A 24,920-nucleotide genomic window follows, 5' to 3' on the forward strand; every position below is an offset into this window, starting at 1 on the left:
TGAGCAAGTGAAATGCATGCTCAATTGGGTTAAGATCTGGTGATTGACTTGGCCATTGCAGAATGTTCCACTTTTTTGCACTCATGAACTCCTGGGTAGCTTTGGCTGTATGCTTGGGGTCATTGTCCATCTGTACTATGAAGCGCCGTCTGATCAACTTTGCGGCATTTGGCTGAATCTGGGCTGAAAGTATATCCCGGTACACTTCAGAATTCATCCGGCTACTCTTCTCTGCTGTTATGTCATCAATAAAGACAAGTGACCCAGTGCCATTGAAAGCCATGCATGCCCATGCCATCACGTTGCCTCCACCATGTTTTACAGAGGGTGTGGTGTGCCTTGGATCATGTGCCGTTCCCTTTCTTCTCCAAACTTTTTTCTTCCCATCATTCTGGTACAGGTTGATCTTGGTCTCATCTGTCCATATAATACTTTTCCAGAACTGAGCTGGCTTCATGAGGTGTTTTTCAGCAAATTTAACTCTGGCCTGTCTATTTTTGGAATTGATGAATGGTTTGCATCTAGATGTGAACCCTTTGTATTTACTTTCATGGAGTCTTCTCTTTACTGTTGACTTACAGACAGATACACCTACTTCACTGAGAGTGTTCTGGACTTCAGTTGATGTTGTTAATGGGTTCTTCTTCACCAAAGAAAGTATGCGGCGATCATCCACCACTGTTGTCATCCGTGGACGCCCAGGCCTTTTTGAGTTTCCAAGCTCACCAGTCAATTCCTTTTTTCTCAGAATGTACCCGACTGTTGATTTTGCTACTCCAAGCATGTCTGCTATCTCTCTGATGGATTTTTTCTTTTTTTTCAGCCTCAGGATGTTCTGCTTCACCTCAATTGAGAGTTCCTTAGACCGCATGTTGTCTGGTCACAGCAACAGCTTCCAAATGCAAAACCACACACCTGTAATCAACCCCAGACCTTTTAACTACTTCATTGATTACAGGTTAACGAGGGAGACGCCTTCAGAGTTAATTGCAGCCCTTAGAGTCCCTTGTCCAATTACTTTTGGTCCCTTGAAAAAGAGGAGGCTATGCATTACAGAGCTATGATTCCTAAACCCTTTCTCCGATTTGGATGTGAAAACTCTCATATTGCAGCTGGGAGTGTGCACTTTCAGCCCATATTATATATATAATTGTATTTCTGAACATGTTTTTGTAAACAGCTAAAATAACAAAACTTGTGTCACTGTCCAAATATTTCTGGACCTAACTGTACCTTCAGTGTGTACAACAGTATCATGAAGGCGAGAGGCTATGATGTCACAGACAAATGTGTCATTTGTGATTTTCTAGCCAAAGGGGACAGTAGCATGTTCTGTGTAATGTGCCTGCCTGAGTAAAGTAGATCTGACAATTTCCCTTGAGAAAACTAACCTACTCTGTCATTCTGTAAGAACATTCTTTTGGTCTGTGTTTACATGATCAAGAAAGTAAAGATTAACAAAATAACCATAATAAATAGAAACCATTATCATTCCTAATCTAACATATACTGCACAATTTACAACAGCTATAGAGGAACACTTCTGGGGAATTTATCAATGCTACAATTTAATAGGCTACTCTAATATATAAAGTTGAGTGTGTGTATGTATGTGTGGCGCCCCTGGGGCTTCAGTCGCCACAGGGCATTGCATTTCATTTGTGGTGCAATGCTTGGACTTGGGTGATGAAAGAGTTAATCACTGGTGTTTGTTTCAATTACTCAAAACATCTAGCTATGAGTCACAACTTACACAGGAAGCTGGACAGTCTGGGGAATTCCAGGTTACCCGGGCAACAGTCACCAAGAGTCATCCCAAGGGTGGGGGAATTGAGTGAGGAAGAGAAACACAAACAGTTTTGAGTTCAGTTCAGTCTGGGAGCAGGAGAGAGCAGACAGCCTTAAGAGAGGAAGGAGAGCAAGGCTGGTCCGGGGACTGGAGACTGGTGGACTTTGTCCCAGGACCAGGGGCCACAACACCGCACGGAGTCTGCAAGAATGAGACTGGAATAGGGCAAGAGGCGACCGGTGGAGATGATGAGACAGAGGAGACATGGTAGCTGATGTCGAGCCTAACAGTTCCCACAGTGCCAGCGCTCACAGGGTGCAGAGGCCCTAGGGCAGATTATACTCTATGTTCTTTGCTAGAATCTGCAGGGGACGGGGATTCCAAGTCCCATCGCCCACCACCCACTTTCCCGGACCACAGTGGCATATAGGATCCGGGGTCCAGTTTACAGCCAGGCCTCATGGCAAGGACCCGCATCACCTGCACATGGGACGGGACACTTAACACGGACAGCGGGGTCCACAAGTTGCTTCAAGCCACGGAGATCCACAACAAAGCGCAAGGAGGAAGGTCTCACACATTTCTACAGACATCGGTGATTGCCTCCGGTGCACCCGGGACTGGCTGGAGTCCATCAATAGCGGCGGAAAGCGGAACCTCCGGGTAGCTTTAAGAACTGTGAGTAAAAGGAACTTTGAACTGCTGTCCCAGTGTTGTCCTTGTCGTTGCCGGCACTACCGCCCTGCGCTTCGGCGCCATTGGCCATCCCCATCGCCCTCATCCTCCCTGGGGCTTGCTCCCCATGTGGGGAGCTGGACTATCTGAGCTGCATTAACATCAGCCCCGGAGAAGACCAACCATCTCGCAGTGGCGGACGATTCCTGGCTGCGCACCACGGGTGGCACTGCAAAGCATACCCCATTCCCATCTAACACCACTGCTGAAAGAGGAAAAGTAGCAGGAAGGGCCTGAGATGGAGAAGGCCGGGACCCACGTGGCCACTGCAACCAGTGACATGCTTCCCAGGGACCCTTCACCCTCCTTCCATCCTCCACCCTCCTTCCTTTACACCGGAAACCCGTTTGTTTGTCCTTTACATGTAGCCAACAGGGCCACGGAGCCGGGTCAGGCCAGTCACAGCAACCCCACAAAACCACTGGCCCAGTGGGGAGTAACCCCTGAGGCCCCACAGGGGACACAGACAGAGATAGAGACAGACAGAGAGATAGACACAGACAGAGACATACATGTATAAAGACAAAGGCAGACATGGATAGAGAAAGAAACACAGAGACAGAGACAGACAGGGAAAGAGACAGACAGAGACCAACACACAGGGACAGACAGAGACAGACAGGGAAAGAGACAGACAGAGAGAGACACAGAGATAGACACACAGAGACAGACAGACAGACAGAGACAAAGACTGGGAGAGAGACAGAGAGACAGTTACTATCCCGGGCAATGCCGGGTACTACAGCTAATATTAAATAACAAGCCATAAATAATGTATTAGTAATATAATTAAAGAACATTTTTTTGCACCGCGATTATTTACACCAGTTCCCACTAAAATTCTGCTCTGCCTTATTTTTCTTAAAGTGCAAACTCAACATACATTGCAAAATGTTTCAGAAAAAAAAATTGCTAATTTTTTTATGGAGAAATATGCAGGTGTAGTACGAGATATTCTCTTTTTTTGCTTTTTTATGTTAGGGAGCTCTATTAATGGAGTTCAAGTTTATAAAAAGGTATCTACTTTTTTTATCTCACTACAAATATTTCAAAAAGACTGTCTCACACATCCAAGGTGTGAACAGGTACTAGCTGAAAACACAATATAATAACTACAAAATACATACAGCTGCACTCTAAAGTGCTAACAATGAATAAGGGAACTCTGGTATTGCCTTACTGCTATAGGAATATTTGAAAGAAGAGATATTTAGCATATGTATTTGGCCAATGCATGGGAACCCAGTAACCACGGCAAGGTGTATCTTAATATAACAGGACCCTAACTCAAATGCCTCTGTCTGGGTTTTCAGCTAGCACCCATTCACACTTTGGATGTGCAGGTCAGTCTTTTTGATATATTTGTAGTGCTTTTTTTTCTGATTGAGCACTCTGCCCTGTAATTAAGCTGTGTCCATTTTCCTTTCTAGCTAGATCCTAGCTGCCCAGACATGTAGGTTTTTAACCCAGAGAGAGGCATTTGAGTTAGGGTTCGGGTATATTGAGAACACCTTGCCGTGGTGATCGGGCTCACGTACATTGGCCTATACATAAGCGAAATATCATTTTTTTTTTTAATTATTCCTATAGCAGTAATGCAATACCAGAATTCCCTTATTCATTGTTAGCATTTTAGAGTGCAGCTGTATGTATTTTCTAGTTACCTTTTTTTCAAAGAGATCCGATGAGGATGTAAATGAGCCGGAGGCAAGGCAGCAAAGTAGGTGCCACAGATGACAGCACATATTACGATAAAACTGGGAATAGTCACAGTCATATGACTCACCAAAGGGAATCTGTCACCAGGTTTTTGCTCCCTCATCTGAAGCAGCAATAATGTAGAGACAGAGACCTTGATTCCAGTGACGTAACATACTAAGCTATTTGCTGTCATTTTGATAAAATCAATGTTTTCTCTGCTGCAGATCTAGCAGTTATACAGAGTCATGAATATACCGGACTACTGGGTAGCACGCCAATGAGTCCTCTAGTGATAAAATCACTGTTTATCAGCAGTAGATTATGAAAACTGAACTAAGTAGCCCAGTAAGTGACACATCGCTGGAATCAGGATCTTTGCCTCTATGTTATGCTGCTCTCATATTAGGTGGCAAAAACCTGGTAATTAATTCTCTTTAACAATGTGCAGCAGGAGTCCAGGCCTGCATAATATGCAGTGCACAGGATCTGGAAACCCCGTCTTTCATATTCAAATGTATTTGCATCCTTGCATCTTTCAGAAGTTAATACATTTGAACAGTGCGGCACCACGACTAAGGCAGGAGAGGTATTCAGCCCTGCACCTAAATGCAGCCGCTGTCATCACACTGCCACCTGCATCGGGGCTGCAGAGGATATGGCAAGCACTTGTAAGTACTTCAACAGGAGCTGAAGATGCGTTGTAGAATCATTTTTTTGATAAGGAGGCCATGGTGGTGGGGGGTGTTGGTGTGACTTCACAAAGGACATTATGGGGCACTTGGGAACTTTATTGGGCAATGAGGGACAATATGGAGCAAATTGGCACCTTATGGGACAATGAGGGACTTTATGGAGCAATGAAGGACATTATGGAGAAAATTAGGACGTCATTTTGGGCTAAAAGGGAACTTTTTGGGGCAATGAAGGACATTATGAAGCAAATTGGGACATTGAGGCCATTAAGGAGAGGATTGTGAAAGGGGGCATAGTATAATGAGGAGTGAGGGGGGACTTTATGCAGAGATATAGTGTGTGGGAGATATGATAGAAAGGGGAGGTTTTGGGGGGGGACATAATGGAAAGGGGCAGTTTGTGGGGCTATTTTGGAGAGGAGCAGTGTGTGGGGATATTCTCTGAGGTAAGCACCATGAGTGCCAATTATTTATTCAAGGGTGTAGTATGGGATATATTTATATTTCGGGGACAGTATAATGATACTTTTTTATTTTTAAGGGCACCGTGTTGAGAAGTTCTGCTGAAGATGGAGAATAGGGAAATCTGGAGAAAAAAAGCTGTCGGAGTAAAATCTCATCATGGTGTCTGTACTACATGGAGGCAAAAGGGACAGGAAAGGCTCCAATCAGAGAAGATGTCATCTTTAAGGTACTTGGATGTAAATGTTTTGGGGTCCCACTTTTAACGGTTTCGGAGGGCTCCGCTTTGTCTAACTACTACAGTGCTGAATTAAAAAAAAGTCGGTGTGGTGCTTTATTGGGCAGCATGTTACATGTTACATGTCAGTTATTGCTAAAACCATATGTTTCATCAATATTCCTTCTGTACTAAAAGTCTGGAGAAGAATGAATAGAGATTTTTGAGATTTGCAATCATCAGACATAGTCATCAATTGTATGCATAAGTGCTTTTTCTATAGAACATTGTTAGCCAGGACCAGACTAAAGGTGGCTTTACACACTGCAACATCGCAAACGACATCGCTGTAACGTCACCAGTTTTGTGACGTAATAGCGACCTCCCTAGCGACATTGCAGTGTGTGAAACACATCAGCGACCTGGCCCCTGCTGTGAAGTTGTGATCGCTACAAATCGTTCAGGACCATTCTTTGGTCCTTTGTTTCCCGCTGTGCAGCATGCATCGCTAGAAAGTTTCAATGTGTAAAGGGGACTTTACAGCGACTTCCCTTTCAAAAAGCTGCTTTACAACGTCCCCAATGACTAGCTAGGTCGTTCTGCAGGTCGCTGTTGCGTCGTTGGCCAGGTTTGCCTGTTTGACAGCTCACCAGAAACTTTGTAGCGATCCCGGCCAGGTTGGGATCGCTGGTGGGATCGCTAGAAAGTTTCAGTGTGTAAACCCAGCTTTACTGTAAACTTCTGTAAAGGCTTTTCGCAAGACTCAAACTATATGATTGTGAATGTTGCTCAATTTGGGAATGGGCAGAGTTTCTCAACAGTTGCATCACTGTCTATGTTCATTAATCCTTTGAAGACCATTAAGAAGCCAATGTACTCCATGGCAAAATGACATAAAATTGTTACTTTTGATTTGATCAGATTTCAGGAGTGTGTTGCTATGTAAGGGTACTTTCACACTTGCGTTCAGCGGAGTCCGTCACTATGGAGAATAGCGCAGTCCGTTAACACACAGCGCTATTCTTCATAGACTTGTATGGACAATGCACAGTAACGCAAGTGACTCGCCCACCCCAGGGCTATGGGACACCCGGTGCCGGGCCGGACTAGTCCGGTGGTAGTCAGTGGTGGCTGGACCCGGCTCCGTGGCCCTGGTGGGTGTCAGTTGAATATGTGGCTGATGAGTTAAAGTTAATGTTCGTGACGCCACCTGTGGTATGCGGCTATTAAGCCGCCGCTGCTATGGGAGAACTCCGGGGTGATGTTATGGCAGCTATGATGGTACTGCTCCCCACAGGTGGAGCGATGCCCCGGGATACCGTTGGTGCCCGTGAAAGTCTATGGTGTTGTGTGGCTAACACGGTGCAGGGCCGACAGGCGAGGAAAGAACCAGGCACAAACAACAGTCTCTTTACCTTCTCCTCTTTTACTCTGGGAACAGTCCAGTCCTGGGAGACCGTTACAGGTGGTGATGGGGATCCGGTCGGCCTGGAAGTACTTGGGATGATCTTTCTGGCCAGCTGAGTATGAGGCCTACTCCTGTACTTTGCTTTGTGATGATAGGACCCTGCTTCTCTGAATCCAGCAATGGCCCTCTTCGCTGCTGGGACCAATAGCACGTCCCTTCTTTCTGTAGGTGGCTGCGCAGACCCTCTCTCTGGTGCTTCTCCGCTGGAGTCCACACCGGGCCCTGATGCTACAGCTGTACCTTGGATGTTTCTGGGCCAGGGGCTTGCAGCTCTCCTGCCCTTCGGACTCGGCTACCAGGGACGGATTTTATACCCTGGCAACCACAGACTCCGATGTCTGAGTCTCTCTGCTGCCTCTCAGCTATTCCTGCTTCTCTGGGCCAAGCTGCTCCAGCTCCAGGCCCCAGATTCACAGGACAGCTCACTCTGCGTCTGTTCACTTCCACTACTCCCTTCAGACTGACTCCACTTCCTCCCTCTGGTCAGGTAGAGGAAGGCTCCCTGGAATTCCAGGTTCAGAGCTCCCCCTGCTGGCCGGAGGGAGAACTGTGTTGGGTGTTAAACCTGCTGGCCAATGGATCTCCCAATTACCTCCAGGCTCAGCATTAACCCTTTGGGAGGGCAATGCTGTTGTGGCGACCAGGTCCTAGGGCGCCACACTCCCCCTTAGTTAAATTCAGTACTCCCGGACTGTGGAAACAACACATAACATGTCATACATTTCATCCCAATATGGGAGGCACATTCTCTTTAACGTTACAAATTCAAACAGTACTATAAGAGTCCAGTGTGGCTCCCTGCCGGGTGTCCATTACACTGCTCCATGGGGGACCCGCCGCGATAAAACCCCCAACGTAGGCTCTGGGCGTGCGTCAGAGCATTGATGACCCCACTCTATGCACGCCGGACGGGTTTTTCTTCAGGGGTGTCGAGCACACTGGTGCTAACTATGAACAATTTAGGTGTTGGCCACCCATAGTCCAGTGGCCCAATTGTCCATTTTCACAATCAAAGAAAAAGAAAAACATTTTGTACACAACATTACAGACATTTCGCATAACTATTTACATTCCAATAAATACTCTTTCTTTCTCCTTTATACATTTGATTCCCTATACCTTAGAGGGGGTTGTCCCCGAGTGCTGCGTTGGGACCTGCGTAGCTCTGGTGTTTGTCCCTGACTACTTAGTGTGTCTCCTATCTCAGCACTACCGGTAGGCCTAACCCCAATAGGTATGCATGATGATCGCCCATGTGGTCTAAGAGTCGCCAAGGGTATGACAGGTTCACCACTGACAGGGGGTTGATCCTCCTGTTCCACTGCTGGCGTGTCACCTCGTGTCGGGGCGGACGGTTCTTTGGGTGGATCCGGAACCTGTTCTGTTTCTGGCTCGACCAACTGTGGGAACGTCAGGACCGGTACCACTACGGCACCATTTATGCGGGTCCAAGTCTTGGGGAATTTGCCGAGGATTGTTTGTATCATCTCTTCCCCCTCTTCTCGAACTTCCTCCACTTCCTTTTGAACTTTGCACCGCTCAGGGCACGTCTTCAGGCGGTCTCTGGATACTGCTTGACAAGTCTTGCCTTCATCCTTGCTTATGAGGCACACCTTACTGTTGTCAAAGTTGGAGGGGATAATGGTGTAGGGCTCGTTTTCCCACTGATCATCCAATTTATGCGTCCTCCGCTTCTTCTTGAGGACTTGTTCTCCAGGTGCTAAGGGAGTTGCTGGGGCCGTTTGATTGTACTGCTGTTCTTGTCTCGTTCTTGCTTGAGACAGGCTCCTTTCCACGCACTCCTGGACCTTACGGTACCGCTGCTGCCGTTCTGCATCCCAATCCTCTATTTCTTGAACCGCCTCAGGCGACACAGTCCCCATCTCAAAGTCTACAGGCAACTTGCCTGGTCTGGCTCGCATCAGGTAAGCGGGGCTGCAGTTGGTCGAATTCACTGGGATGTGGTTGTACAAGTCTACCAGATCTGGCAACTTTTCTGGCCATTGGTTCCTCTCTTCCAGCGGTAGGGTCTTCAGCATATCAATAACCACATGGTTCATTTTCTCGCACAGTCCATTGGTCTGGGGGTGGTACGGTGTGGTTCGAATTTTCTTACAACCGTACATGTTACAGAACTCTTGGAACACTTCAGCCTCGAATGCAGGACCCTGATCCGTCAGTACCCTTTCCGGATAGCCGTGCGGTCGACAAAAGGATGCCTGGAACGCTCTAGCTGCCGTCCTGGCTGTCTGGTCCTTCACAGGCACTACTACCAGGAAACGAGAGTAATGGTCCACAATGGTGAGGGCGTACACATAGCCTGACCGGCTTGGTGTTAACTTCACGTGGTCCAGGGCCACCAACTCCAGGGGCTGCTTCGTGACAATTGGCTGTAGGGGAGACCTTTGGCTGGCATCATCCTTCCGCCTCAAGTTACACGGGCCACAGTCTCGGCACCATTTCTCGATCATCTTTCTCATGTGCACCCAGTAGAACCGATCACGGAGTAAGGCCTCCAACTTCTTCCACCCGAAGTGCCCGGCGTTATCATGATACGCTGCTAGGACCATTGGAGCATCCCTCTGCGGAACCACTATCTGCCAGACAAGTTCATTTGTTCGATAGTTGACATATCTCTTGCAGAGCTTGCCTTGGTAGGTGAACAGTCGTCCCCTCTCTTTCCACAACTGCTGGGCTTCTTCTGGAGCATCTGGGCCAAGATGAGTCTCAGCTTGTGCTAGCTTTTCTTTGACCAATCGCACAGCCGGGTCACCGTTCTGTGTCTCTTCCCAATTATGGTGGAGTAATGGGTTAACCGAGACCTCGTGTTGGCTCGAGCGCTTCACTCCCACAGCATGCTCACACTGGGAAACACCCTGATGATGGAAAGCCGGTAACTCTATCTCTTCGAGTTCATCCAGGTCTTCTCCAGATTCGGGTAAGTGAGGCATTCTGGACAGCGCATCAGCATTGTTATTCTTCTTGCCAGCCCGATACTTGATGGTAAAGTCAAAGTTAGACAGCCGGGCCATCCACCGCTGTTCCAACGCACCTAACTTGGCTGTTGCCAGGTGTGTCAACGGATTGTTGTCCGTGAAGATGGTGAACTTGGCCGACGCCAGATAGTGCTTGAAGCGTTCAGTCACTGCCCAAACAATAGCGAGGAACTCCAGCTTGAAGGAACTGTAGTTTTCTGGATTCCTTTCTGTGGGCCGAAGCTTCCTACTGGCGTACGCTATCACCTTCTCTCTGCCTCCCTGCACCTGGGACAACACGGCTCCCAGGCCCACGTTGCTGGCGTCTGTATACAGTACAAACGGCTGGCTGTAGTCAGGGTAGGCCAGAATTTCTTCTCCCGTGAGAGCCCCTTTCAGCTGGACAAAGGATGTTTCTAGTTGGCTGCTCCATTCAAAGGGAGGGCTCTGCTTCTTAGCCTGCTTTGGCTGGCCCACCAGGAGATCTTGAAGGGGCGCTGCTATCTTGGTGAAACCATCAATGAACCTTCGGTAGTAGCCCACCAGCCCCAGGAACTGCCGCACCTCCTTTACCGTGGTGGGTCTTGGCCAGTCCTTGATTACGGTGACTTTCTCCGGATCAGGTGCCACACCTTCTGCGCTGACCACATGACCCAGGTACTGTACCTTTGGCTTCAAGAGGTGACATTTGGACGGCTTGATCTTCAGGCCATATTTTGACAAAGACTCAAACACTTCTGCTAAGTGCTTCAGGTGGTCTTCATAAGTCTTGGAGTAGACTATGACGTCATCCAGGTACAACAGCACGGTTTCGAAGTTGTGGTGGCCCAAGCAGCACTCCATCAACCGTTGGAATGTCCCTGGGGCGTTGCAGAGCCCGAATGGCATACAGTTGAACTCGCAGAGGCCCATTGGCGTCGTGAATGCAGTCTTCTCCTTGTCCGCCTCTGCCACGGGAACCTGCCAATACCCACTGGTGAGATCCAAGGTGGAGAAATAGTTAGCTGACTTTAAGGCTGTTAGTGACTCCTCTATTCTGGGTAGTGGATAAGCATCTTTATGTGTAATGCGGTTAATTTGCCTGTAATCTACACACATTCTCATTGTACCATCTTTTTTCTTTACGAGCACTAGTGGAGCTGCCCAAGGGCTACAACTATCTCTGATAACCCCAGCCTCCTTCATTTCCCGTAACATTTCTTTGGCACGCTGATACTGTGCGGGGGGTACAGGGCGGTATCTCTCTTTAACGGGAGGATGATCACCCGTGGGGATTTGATGTTTAACCCCTTTCACCTGCCCAAAATCTAGGGGGTGTTTGCTGAAGACCCGCTCGTACTCCTGTACCACCCGGTAAACCCCATGCTTTTGGTGTGAGGGGGTGGAGTCGGTGCCCACATGTAAGTTTTGGCACCAGTCTTCCAGCTGCCCCTTGGAGCCATTGTCTTCCGCCTGGTCGGACGGGATCAAGGGTTCCACTGCTTTGATGGTGTTGTTGCTGACAGTGTACAATTTTGCTACAGTGGCGTACCGGGGCAATTTGGCTTCCTCCTCCCCACAATTCAGGACACGGATGGGCACTCTCCCCTTGCGGACGTCTGCTACCCCTCTGGCTATCAGGACTCCAGGCCTGCTGTCTGAATACACCGGTTCTACCAAGGCATGGTAATCCTGACCCTTGAGGCCTATTGCTGCCCGACACCATATCAACATTTCACTTCTTGGGGGTATTGCAATGGGGAGGGGGTCACTTACCCTCACACTGCCAATTTCTCCTCCGGCCAGCTCTACCTGCTGCCTCCTCATCAGGGCTCTGATCTCCCTCTGTAGGGCACGCTGCTGCCCGGAGCTGGCAGTTTCAGACGCCTGTTGCAACAAAATTATCACTTCGGCAACACAATTTTCTATCACATTTGTACCAATGGTTACCAATGGGTCAGATTCTTTGCGATCAATATCTACAATTATCATCCCCTGACATGGCAATTCTACCCGCCCCACTTTAATGGTTACTTCTTTGTACCCAATTTGAGGTAAGGGCTGACCATTACTGGCCACAATTGTTAAATCATCATCTGGGCCATGGTCAATGTCTGAATCAGCCCAATATCTTTTGTACAGTTTGTAGGGGATGGTTGTTACCTGGGACCCCGTATCCAGGAGGGCATTCAAAGGGATCCCATCCAGCACAATAGGAAGGACCGGTCGTCCTCCCACATACTTGCTGCGGCTGGGTGTTGAGCCGGGCTTCCTTACACCTGGGGGTCGGCTCCTGGCCCCAGGCTCGGCCCATTTAAAGGACAGTATCGTGCAATGTGGCCCGCCTGGCTGCAGCGGCGGCAGATCGGTTGTCCCGTTGAATCATACCGGTCTGTGTCTCTGCCTCGGGTCGGCGGAACCCTCCTCTGTCGCATCCATGGGACGTCATCTGGGCTGGAGGCCAACTCGATTCTTGCAGGCGATGGGGTCACTTGTAGAGACTGCACGGTCTTGGCAAGGGCAGCTACAGTCTTGGTCAGCTCCTGGACCTGCTGTCTGAGCTCTGCAGTGGGATCCTTATCCAGGGACTGCGCCTCAGCCCCTGCAGTGGCTCGTGTTGCAGGCACCACCCCGGGGTACGTGATAGCAAGAGGCCGGAGGGGTACTGGGTCATTCGGTGTAGATTCTCTCAGTACCCGGATGGCCTGGTCCTTAAACTTTGCAAAGTCCAGAGCAGGGTTCTGCAGGACCATGATACGCAGCTGGGTCCTGTGGGCATCTGACAGGAGCCCCTCTATGAACTGCTCAGTTAGGAGTTTGTGTTCCTCACGTACACTCTCTGGGTCCACTTGTTTAACCGCTTTCAGGGCCTCTTGCAGGTTTAGGGCATAGTCCCTTATGCTGTCTGTGGCCCGCTGCTTGCACCCAAAGAATCTCATCTTTATCTCTGCTGCGGTGCGGGTGTCAAAAGTACTCTTTAGCTTGGCCAGTATCTGGGTTACTGTCCCTTTATCTGTATCAGGCCAGGACTTCACTTCACGCTGGGCTGCGCCGGCTAGCTGTCCCATTAATATGCCCACCTTCTGGCTCTCAGTCAGCGGATACACCCGGAACAAGCTGTGCAGGCTTTCTCTGAAGTCGCTCAAGGTATGGGACTCCCCGGAGTACTGCGGCAGCCATTCTGCGCCCGGTATGTACGGCATGGTGATCGGCATTACCGGCGCTACAGCGGGGGATGGGGCGACGGCGACAGGGATCGCTTCGGCTGGTGCTGCGGCGTCTCGGGCTATGGCAGCCACCTGCCCTCCCTCTGCGTCGGACATCTTCCTCCCCCTTAGTGAACCTTACCAGGCTCCGTTCACTTTTCAAATTTCCTTCTGGGTCGCGCGGGGTTAACAGCGCTCTGCTCTGATGGCGCGCTCCCTTCGCGCTCTTTGTCAGGCACGCCCCCCTTCTTCCTGCGCTCAGTGAGGCTAATGGCGGCGGCAGTTTTCAAACAGTGAAACACGCAGTAATACAGTCTTTAAAGCGCAATTCTTCAGGCGCACAGTACCCGGTGTGACCGGGCACGAAATCCTGTTCGTGACGCCAAAGTTGACTCGCCCACCCCAGGGCTATGGGACACCCGGTGCCGGGCCGGACTAGTCCGGTGGTAGTCAGTGGTGGCTGGACCCGGCTCCGTGGCCCTGGTGGGTGTCAGTTGAATATGTGGCTGATGAGTTAAAGTTAATGTTCGTGACGCCACCTGTGGTATGCGGCTATTAAGCCGCCGCTGCTATGGGAGAACTCCGGGGTGATGTTATGGCAGCTATGATGGTACTGCTCCCCACAGGTGGAGCGATGCCCCGGGATACCGTTGGTGCCCGTGAAAGTCTATGGTGTTGTGTGGCTAACACGGTGCAGGGCCGACAGGCGAGGAAAGAACCAGGCACAAACAACAGTCTCTTTACCTTCTCCTCTTTTACTCTGGGAACAGTCCAGTCCTGGGAGACCGTTACAGGTGGTGATGGGGATCCGGTCGGCCTGGAAGTACTTGGGATGATCTTTCTGGCCAGCTGAGTATGAGGCCTACTCCTGTACTTTGCTTTGTGATGATAGGACCCTGCTTCTCTGAATCCAGCAATGGCCCTCTTCGCTGCTGGGACCAATAGCACGTCCCTTCTTTCTGTAGGTGGCTGCGCAGACCCTCTCTCTGGTGCTTCTCCGCTGGAGTCCACACCGGGCCCTGATGCTACAGCTGTACCTTGGATGTTTCTGGGCCAGGGGCTTGCAGCTCTCCTGCCCTTCGGACTCGGCTACCAGGGACGGATTTTATACCCTGGCAACCACAGACTCCGATGTCTGAGTCTCTCTGCTGCCTCTCAGCTATTCCTGCTTCTCTGGGCCAAGCTGCTCCAGCTCCAGGCCCCAGATTCACAGGACAGCTCACTCTGCGTCTGTTCACTTCCACTACTCCCTTCAGACTGACTCCACTTCCTCCCTCTGGTCAGGTAGAGGAAGGCTCCCTGGAATTCCAGGTTCAGAGCTCCCCCTGCTGGCCGGAGGGAGAACTGTGTTGGGTGTTAAACCTGCTGGCCAATGGATCTCCCAATTACCTCCAGGCTCAGCATTAACCCTTTGGGAGGGCAATGCTGTTGTGGCGACCAGGTCCTAGGGCGCCACACAAGTGTCTGTGTTGCATCCGCTGGACGACGCAGCGTCATCATTTTGATGCTGCATCGGGCGGATCCAACGCAGCATGTAACTTTTTTTGAGCAGCGCAATCCGTAGGATTTCACTGCGCATGCTCTTTTTTTTTTTTTTTTAAAATCACAAACTTTATTTTGCCACTCGGTGGCCAAACGTTCAGCTGAGCGCCCGCCCACCTACATGCCCGGCCGCCAGCATGTGAAAGCGCTCAGCTGAACGCCCGCCCGCCAGCATGCCCGGCCACAGGCAAGTGACAGCGCTCAGCTGAGTGCCCGGCCGCCGGCTATTGAGAGCGATCAGCTGATCGTTCACAATAGTCTGCTGCCGGTAAAACTGTAAAGAAGAAAAGAAAAAAAAAAAAAGCTTTCCGTTGTTTTGTACGATCTGTAGCATTGCATTGTGCCACTATATGCAATGCATCCGTCACACAACGCAATGCTACGGAAGCCGTCCAACGCAAGTGTGGAAGTAGCCTAATAGACCTGTTACATACTGGGTGACAAATTTCTAGGTTTAGTTCTCTCTGTCCATCAGAGGAGCTGATACAGGAACTTATCAATGAACATGTAAAAATGGGCAATTTAATTTACTGCCTATTTACAAGCTTACCCACAAACAGAATATCACAAAAGAGAGTACACCCCTCACATTTTTGCAAATATTTGATTATATCTCTTCACGGGACAGCACTGAAGATCTGAAACTTTGATACAATGTAAAGTAGTCAGTATACAGCTTGTAAATATCGCAAAGACTTTTGTATAGTAGGGAACCAGGGCTCCTAGGCTGTCACTCAAGCTAGGGGACCCAATGTTATCCCTAATCTCAGGGATACTCCTTATGGTGGAAAGATCTGAGTCTGCTTCTTGCCCTTGCTAATGACCAGTCCTGATCTGATTCCCCCTCCCCCCAGGGTGGGATCGGACTAGTGTGTATTGAAAACCACAGACAAAGACAGACAAGGGAAAAAACAAAACTCTGTTACACAGCACTCACACAAAGGTAATGACAATAAGAAATTCAGGAGGAATAACAAGAGCAGGAAGGAAGTACAAAATAACAGAGGTAAACTTGACAAAAGCTCCAAGCAATAGGCACAACTTAAGCACAACTTTCACCTGACCTCACAAACCAACATAGAATAAACTATAGCTGGCATGGGTAGAAGGATTCCACAAGCATAAAAAGGAGGGAGGCAAATGTAATAGGTCTACCCACAACATATGATTAAAGGAGCAAGCAGACTAACAGAGATTAACTCTTGCTAGCTTGACTATGAATCAGCACACAGCAGATTGATGCCCGAGTCTGGCTGTGTTGATGCCAGGCACCAGAGAAACCATCGGGCACAGTCTCAGAATCTGCAATCTGAACAAAGTCCTATGCCACCATGACATTTGGTGAAGTTTGTGCAAAACTCTGTGTGACAGTATAACAGTTTAAATTGGGTGTGCCCAATAAATAACTCAACACACAGCTATAAATATCAAAACCACTGGCAACAAAAGTGAGTACAGACCTAAGTTAAAATGGCCAAATTGTGCCAAAGTAGCCATTTTTCTTGCACAATATCATATAACTTATTAGTGTTATTAGGTCTCAGGTGTGAATGGGGGGCAGGTGTGGTAAATTTGGTGTTATCGATCGCTCCCACACTCTCTCATACTGGTCACTGTAACTTCAACATGGCTCCTCATGGCCAACAATTCTCTGAGGCCATAAAAAAAAATGTTGCTCTACAAAAAGATCATCTAGGCTATAAGAAGATCGACAATACCCTGAAACTGAGCTTCAGCCAAGACCATAGAGCACTTTAACAAGACAGTTTCCATTCAGAACAGGCCTTGTTATGGTTGACCAAAGAAGTTGAGCGCACGTGCTCAACGTCATATCCAGAGGTTGTCTATTCAAATTAGACATATGAGTGCTGCCAGCATTATTCTGTGACATACTGAAGCAGAGCATGATACCCTCACTTCAGAAACTAGGCCGCAGGATAGAATTCCAACATGATAATTACCCCAAACAAACCTCCAAGACAATCCCTGCCTTGCTCAAGAAACTGAGGGTAAAGGTGCTGTACTGGCCAAGCATGTATCGAGACCTGAACACTATTGAGCATCTGTGGGGCCTCTTCAAATGTAAGGTGTGAAGGTAGAGGAGCATAAGATCTCAAACATCCACCAGCTCTATAATCTTATCATGGAGGATGGAAGAGGATCCTGTGGCACCTGTGAAGCTCTAGTGAACTCCATGCCCAAGTGTTAAGGCAGTGTTTGAAAACAATGGTGGCAGCACAAAAAAAATAGTGAATTTGAAAAATTTGGCATTAACACAACATTTTTGTGGCTAAAAATGTATTTTTTCATTTCCACAGCTCAAAGTTATAAAATTCTGTGAAGTCACTCAGGGGTTCAAAGTGCTTACCAAACATCTAGATAAATTCCTTTAGGGGTTTAGATTCCAAAATGGGGTCTTTGTGTGGGAGCTCCACTGTTTAGGCACATGTGACATGGCATTCGCTAATGATTCCAGCCAATTTTGCAGTCAAATGGTGCTCCTTCTCTTTCAAGCTATGCGGTGCACCCAAAACAGTTGATTTCCACCACATATGAGGTACCTGGGTACTCAGGAGAAATTGCACAAAAAATGTTATGGTGATTTTTTTCCTGATACCCTTGTGAAGGAAACGCTATCTGGTTGAAGTAACAATTTTGTGGTAAAAATGTATTTTTTTTATTTTCACGGCTCAACATTATAAACTTTTGTTAAGGCCCCGGGGGTCCAAGGTGCCAACCAAACATACAGATAAATTACTTGAGGGGTCTAGTTTCCAAAACAGGGTCACTTGTTGAGGAACTCTACTGTTTAGGACCTCAGGGGGTCTCCAAATGCAACATGGTGTCCCCTAATGATTAAAACTAATTTTGCTTTCGAGCAGTCAAATGGCACACCTTCCTTTCCGAGCCCTGCCGTGAACCCAAACAGTTCATTTTCCCCACATATGATGTATCGATGTACTCAGAAGAAATTACACGCTGAATATTATGGTGCATTTTTTCCTGTTACGCTTGTGACAATGCAAAATTTCATGCCTAAAGTAACATTTTTGTGGAAAAAAAGTAAAATTTTAATTTTTTCCTTCCCCATTGTTTTGGTTCCTGTGAAGCACCTGAAGGGTAAATAAACTTCTTGGATGTGGTTTTGAGCAGTGTGTGACATAACTGTCGGATTTATAGGCATAAAATGTAAAAGTTTGAAAATTGCAAAAGTTTCCAAATTTTTCTCCAATTTTATGATTGGGGCATAACTACCGCAGTCTCAGGGGTCGCCATTGCGACCAGGCCCGGAAGGTTAGGGGCCCCGGTCGCCCTGCAGGTCAGCAGCCGCCTCCTTTATGTGAGAGAGGATCTGAGGTGTTCTGTCATAGACCACCCATCTGCTATATGACTCGATGTTGCCGCCGGTGACATTGGGCCCTAGTCCCCCGTCATCGCACACTGCAATGATATTGCATAGAGCGGCCGGCGCCGCTCCATGCATCATCATTCTCCCCCCGTTCCTGTGTGGTGATGTCACTCCTGTGCAACTGTTGTGCTGAGAGCACAGAGCACAGGACGGGAGGACACTGACCAGAGCAGCGAGGAAACGAGGACAGAGGTGAGGATGAGAAGCGATGAAACAATGAGAGGTGAGGACAGAGCAGCGGTGGAAGGAGAAGAGAGGTGAGTACTGATTGTTTTTTATTTTTATAAATCAGTGAGTACACGGTGGCCAGAGGCATGGGGTGCTGCACAATACATGGAGGCATGGGGGGGATCGCTGCATGATACATGGAGGTCTGGGGGCTCCCTGCATGATACATGGAGGCCTGGGGACTGGCTGCATGATACATGGAGGCTTGGGGGGGCTGGCTGCATGATACATGGAGGCCTGGGGACTCACTGCATGATACATGGAGGCCTGGTGCTGCATGATACATGGAGGCCTGGGGGGCTGGCTGCATGATACATAGAGGCCTGGGGGGGCTGCATGATACATGGAGGTCTATGGGGCTGCATAATAAACATGAAGGACACCTTATACATGGACTGTAGGGGTGAATTATACATGCATGGAGGTGTATGGGGCTGCATTATACATAGACGTCTATGGGGATGCATTATACAACATGAAAGACACCTTATACATGGACTATAGTGGTGTATTATACATGGAGGAGTATGGGGCTGCATAATACAATATGAAGGTTTATGGAGCTGCATTATAATACATATAGGACTATGTGGGCTACATTATAATATATGGAGGACTATGGAGGCTAGGGGGTGCATTATAAAACATGGATGACTATGTGGTGCAGTATAATATATGGAGAACTATGGGGTGAATTATAATACATGGAGAACTATGGGGCGAATTATAATACATGGAGAACTAAGGGAAATTCATTATAATAATTGGACGGCTATGAAGACTACTTTTTATATGAAGGACTATGGGGGTGCATTATAATATATGGAGGACTATGTGGTGCAGTATAATATATGGAAGACTGGGGTGAATTTAATACATGGAGAACTATGGGAAATGCAATATAATGCATGGAGGACTATGGAGATGCATTCTAATATATGAAGGGCTATGTGGGACCCTTTATAGTATATGGAGGGCTTTTTGGGGGCCATTATAGTATTTGGAGGACTATATACGAGGGGGGGACAAAGATACAAGCATGGGATGGGAACGTTTTGTGCTGAAGGAAAAAGGCTCTTTCCCCCAGCACCCAGCTTTCCCATGCTCTGCTATACATCTTCTCTTAGCACCAAGCTTTTTCATGTTCTGATATGGGAAAGCTGGGTGCTGAGGGAAAGATGTATAGCAGGGCATGGGAAAGCAGTGTGCCGAGGATAAGATGGATATCACAACATAGGAAAGCTGGGTGCTGATAGAGGGATTTCAAATCATGGGAAACCTGGGTCCTGTGGGTAAGAGCCAAGTGTCAGCGTCATTATCCTGTACCCCGAGTGTCAGTGTCATTATCCCGTACCCCAAGTGTCAGTGTACGTGGAAGGGGGGGGGCAGGTCCAAACTTTGCCCCAGGGCCCATCAAACTCTAGTTACACCCCTGTTTGTGATATTTTCATAAATAACACAAAAAATAGCATCCTAATTTTACCACTATCATGAAGTACAATATGTCACGAAAAAACAATGCCAGAATCATCGGGATTTGTTGAAGCGTTCCAGAGTTATATATAACCTGTCAAAGTGACACTGGTCAGGATTGCAAAAAAATGGCCAGGTCATAAAGTTGAAAACAGGCCCAGGGGTAAAGAGGGTAAAGGGGGTAAAGGTTACTTTACTTTATTTCTCCCAATGGTAACACAGTTATAGCAATGCTGTGTTTGTTATTGCCAGGCTGGATTTACATATATTTATTGTCTACATGCAGCATCTAAACGACTTCTCAGGCAATTATTCCATTTGATCGGCATGATTGTCAGTTGTATTCTTGTGAAAACATAATCCATTCTTCTGGCTCTGCACCGTCGGTGAGCGCAGTTTTCCCATCCCGCGATTCTGACGTCATGATGCTTTTACACGTTCTAAATTGTTTCATGGTAAGAGACCTCCTCGGAGCTTTCTCTCAGGATCTTCTGCCTGGTTATTGTCAAAGGCATCACATAAAATATTTTTACTACATTTCAGTATCCTGCCAGATAAAACACCTGAGGCTGAGCCTGGATACATCCCTCATAAGACCAAAGAAAGTTTCACTGCACTCTTATTACTTTTATTACAGCATTAGCATATGATAACCATCAAAGTCAGAGAGGTGGGGTGTGAGCATTCCTGGATTTACTGAGGTGTTGCTTTGTAAGTGTGAGTCTGGATCAGACATGATTGTGTTAGTAAAAGTCCTATTTTTATATGCTACATAAAGATTACTGTGAAGAAGACGTGCAGATGTTATACATCATCAAATCTAAAAAGGTTTAATACGATAAAACCTATTGCAATATTTCTCTTTCCATTGATGAGTAAAGAATAGAAAGAATTATACACAGATAGATAGATGATATGGAGAGATGGATAAATAGATAGCTAGCTAGATAGATATATATATAGAAATATAAGTAGAAATATAGATATAAAGATAGATATAAATATAAAAAAATATATATAGATAAAGATATAGAAATATAGGTAGCTATAGATAGATAGATAGATATGTAGAAATATAGGTGGATAGATAGATAGATATGTAGAAATATAGATAGATAGATAGAGAGATAGATAGATAGTGTCACGCTCCTGGTGTAACGGCACCACTTCTTACCCACTGATCCAGTCTCTAGGTCACGGCACATCTCCTTACCCACTGATCCGGTCTCACTATCACGGCACCACTCCTTACCCACTGATCCAGTCCACGTACCCACCGATAGCGGCCGCCGCTCCCGCTCGTGCTCCCCTGTGTCCTGTCCCCAGCCTCCTGTGTTTGCCTCTGGCTCCTAGGCTCATGCATGTGTATAGGGCGGGGCCGCGCCCACTCACCTTGTCTTATAGTCCCAACACTCCTGAAACAGGATATGGCTGATACAGGTGCAGGATATATAAGACTTCCCTTTCCAGGTGTGCGGCACCTGATCAACGTGTTTCCTTAGCTAGGTGTTCAGGTCTCTCTGTGCCTTGTCCCCTGTATAACACTGTCTCTTCTGCAGAGCCTATCTGCCGCCCTGACCTGGTTCAGATTGCTGATTGCCCAGGAAGTGTCCCAGTGGCTGTCCGCTGTGAGTCGCACCATCTTCCGTCAGCTTGATTCCGTCACCGGTCCTCGATCACCCCTGGTAACCTCAGCCTGCAAATCCCATTGGACCTGGACCCTGTCTGTTGTATCTTCTCGGCACCTGAACCTGGTTCCGGACCTCTGTCCTGTCTACGGCTCCCTGTGGACTCATAGACTTTCCTGGTGCAGACCTTTGAAGGACTCAGACCCCGTGCCCCTAGTGTTCCGGCTGTCGTGCATCTAGGCCCTCTGGTAGGGTAACCGGACAGTCCCTGTATAGGGGTTAGCTCTGGGTTGCCTCACTGGGGGAGTCCGGTGCATGGCCCAGTGAATCCACATCCAGGACGATACAGATGGATGGATGGATGGATGGATGGAGTGAAGGACATAATTATTTGATCTCTTGCTGATTTTGTAAGTTTGCCCACTGACAAAGACATGAACAGTCTATAATTATGAGGGTAGATTAATTTCAACAGATAGAGATAGATTATAAAAAATAAAATCCAGAAACTCAGATTGGAAAAATTATATAAATGTATTTGCATTTTGCAGAGATAAATAAGAATTTGAACCCTCTGGCAAACTAGACTTGATGGTAAAACCCTTGTTGGCAAGCACAGCAGTCAGACGTTTTTTGTAGTTTGAGGTTTGCGCACATGCAGGAGGAATTTTGGTTCACTCCTCTTTACAGATCATCTCTAAACCATTAAGATTTTGAGGCTGTCACTTGGCAACTTGGAGCTTCAGCTCCCACCATATGTTTTCTATGGGATTAAGGTCTGGAAACTGGTTAGGCCACTCCAGGACCTAAATGTGCTTCTTTTTGAACCACTCCTTTGTTGCCTTGACTGTATATTTTGGGCCATTGTCGTAATTATTTCCTTCACTGTAGAAAGCTGGTTAGATACATAGATAGATAGACGAAAGAGATAGAGAGATATAAATATAGATCGATAGAAAGAAATATAGGTAGATAAAGACGGATAGATAGAAATATAGCTAGATAGAGTGATAGAAATATAGATACTGTAGATAGAAAGAAATAGATATGGTTTTAGTAGATGTTATTATTATGGAGCTATCCCCTTATCTATTATTGATATGCAGCACCCTGGAGTATGCTACCCCAGTGGTCTGCAGGATCCTAAGGCTTTCTGGAACACCCTCTGCTGACAACCCACACCTCACACACAGGGGCACATTCCCTGAGAACTGGGCGCAGCATGTAGAGAGTTAACAGTGGTCAGATGTGAGTACCAATCCCTTAGCTGTTGGCCTGGGGAAGTGGCGTGGCTTGTGGGAAGCAACAGGTGTTGGTAGGCAGAGTTGGCAGAGAGGAAAAAACGACAGTTGAAAGGAGTCAGTGAGTGAGAGGGGTGTAAGGATTGTGAGGAGACCCCAAAGGGCGACTAGGAGGTAGTAGCCTGAGGGTAGACAGATCCCAGGTACTATACACGATGGGGTACTGGACCCCAGAGTAGACGACTGCTCCAGGCGGTCTGCTGATCCAGCCGTGTGTGGTGACTTCCAAGGTACCACACTACCAATAGGCTCAGGAACACAGCCTTATATACAGTTTTGGACCCGGAAGAGGGCACCGAGAATTAGCCTACCCCACAAGGGACCGTGAGGCCTGTCATACTGGGCCTGGAAAAAAAGGAGCGGAGCGCCACAGGTCACCGACAGCTTCAGGCAAGGGCACCATCAGCTCTGCATGTGCACGGAGGGCTCAACTGGGTCGAAAGTCAGCACCGGGACAAAGGAAAGTCGGTTGACCAGCCGTACCACACTGCACTTGCAACATCCAGTGAGTAAATACCGGTTAAACTGCAAGAACTGTGTCGTGTGTATTACTGGCGCACCACAAGGCGCAGCACACCTACATGGGACTTAAGCCCCTACTGGCGGAGGGCGCAAACACACTTGCTGCTATACCATCTGTCCCTAAAACCACAGCAGCGGCGGGACATCTTATTACCGCAACCCGCCAGTGGCGTCACGAGTGACATACAAAATAACCCTGTTACCGAGCGCCCCCAGGTCACGGAACCAGGCACGGCCACCTGTGACAGTGATCCCCGTTATCCACCACCCGGAATGAGTATCCCAGGGACCTGGGGAGTGGCGCTCTACAAATTGGCGTCACGAACAGGATGCAAACTAGGCCCAGCAACCCTGGGTGCTGTGTGCCTTAAATCGTGTAAAGTTGTATATAGACTTTTGCCGCCATTTTGCCTCAGTATAAACTACTGCGCCAACACTCTGGCTGTAAAAGAGAGTGAAGTTTGAAAAAGCGCGCAAGAAAACTTTGCTCCGCCCCCCAGAGGGAGTCTGCAGAGAAGCCGAACACCGAGCAGTAGCCTGACATCAGGAGCTCCTGAGCCGCTCGGGATCCCCATAGAGAAAGTTGGTGAAATTAACCAAGGGGGACTAAAATGGAAGCGCAAGAGAACGGAGATGCTGCCGGACCGAGTCGGGGTGCAGACGCTGCGGCGGTGGCACCGATCATGCCGCTCATGCTACCCTACCTCCCAGACGCGACCTGGATTCCCCAGTACAATGGCAAATCGGATACCTTAGCCGGGTTTAAAAAGAGAATAACTACTGCAATGGACATGTATCCCTTAACCGACAAGCAAAGGGTGTCCATTATACTGGGTCAGCTTAAAGGGGTAGCGGAGCTAGAAGCAGAAACTTGGTCAGACACTGAACATGAGTCAGTAACCGCCATCTTTGACAAACTGAAACTTGCATTTGAGACCCGCACTGAGGTGGAACTGCGGATGGAGTTCTACAACTGCAGGCAGAAACCGCAGGATAACATCAGGGACTATGACCTGAGACTCCAAGCAGCATTAAAGACATTAAAACGTGTCAATCCTCTCAGTGCCAGAGAGGAAAACCAGATGCTAACAGAGCAGTGCATACAGGGCCTGTTGTCATCAGAGGACCGCAAGCAGCTGCGCCATTGGTCCCTTGAACATGCTGATGCAGACTTTGTAACTCTAAAAGACCAGGCAATCAAGGCGTTGCAGTCCCCGGCAACCTCAGACTCTACCCTGGCGGTGTCGCCTGCCAGTGTCCCTTCCTTGGAAGTGGAATCTGCCTCCTCTACTCCAGCAAAGGCCAACGGGCAGGTTGCGACCCCTAGTGCGTCAGAGGACCTGCGTTCCCAAGTGCAGCGACTCAGCGAGGATGTAGCAAAGATCCTCAAAGCCATGCAGCTTGCTCCAGACCCCAAGCCACCGGACCGGATCCTGCTTTCTGACTGCCCTGAGGACATCCCGTGGATGAGGAACCAGCGGAGTCCCCAACTGCGAGGAAGACCCACGGATCGCTATTGTTCTTCAGGACAACCCATCTGCCGGCGTTGCAGTAAAACAGGCCATCTTGCAAGAAGGTGTCCTTTAAATCCGC

The sequence above is a fragment of the Anomaloglossus baeobatrachus genome, chromosome 1, assembly GCF_048569485.1.
Source record: "Anomaloglossus baeobatrachus isolate aAnoBae1 chromosome 1, aAnoBae1.hap1, whole genome shotgun sequence".
In the NCBI taxonomy this organism is placed as follows: Eukaryota; Metazoa; Chordata; class Amphibia; order Anura; family Aromobatidae; genus Anomaloglossus; species Anomaloglossus baeobatrachus.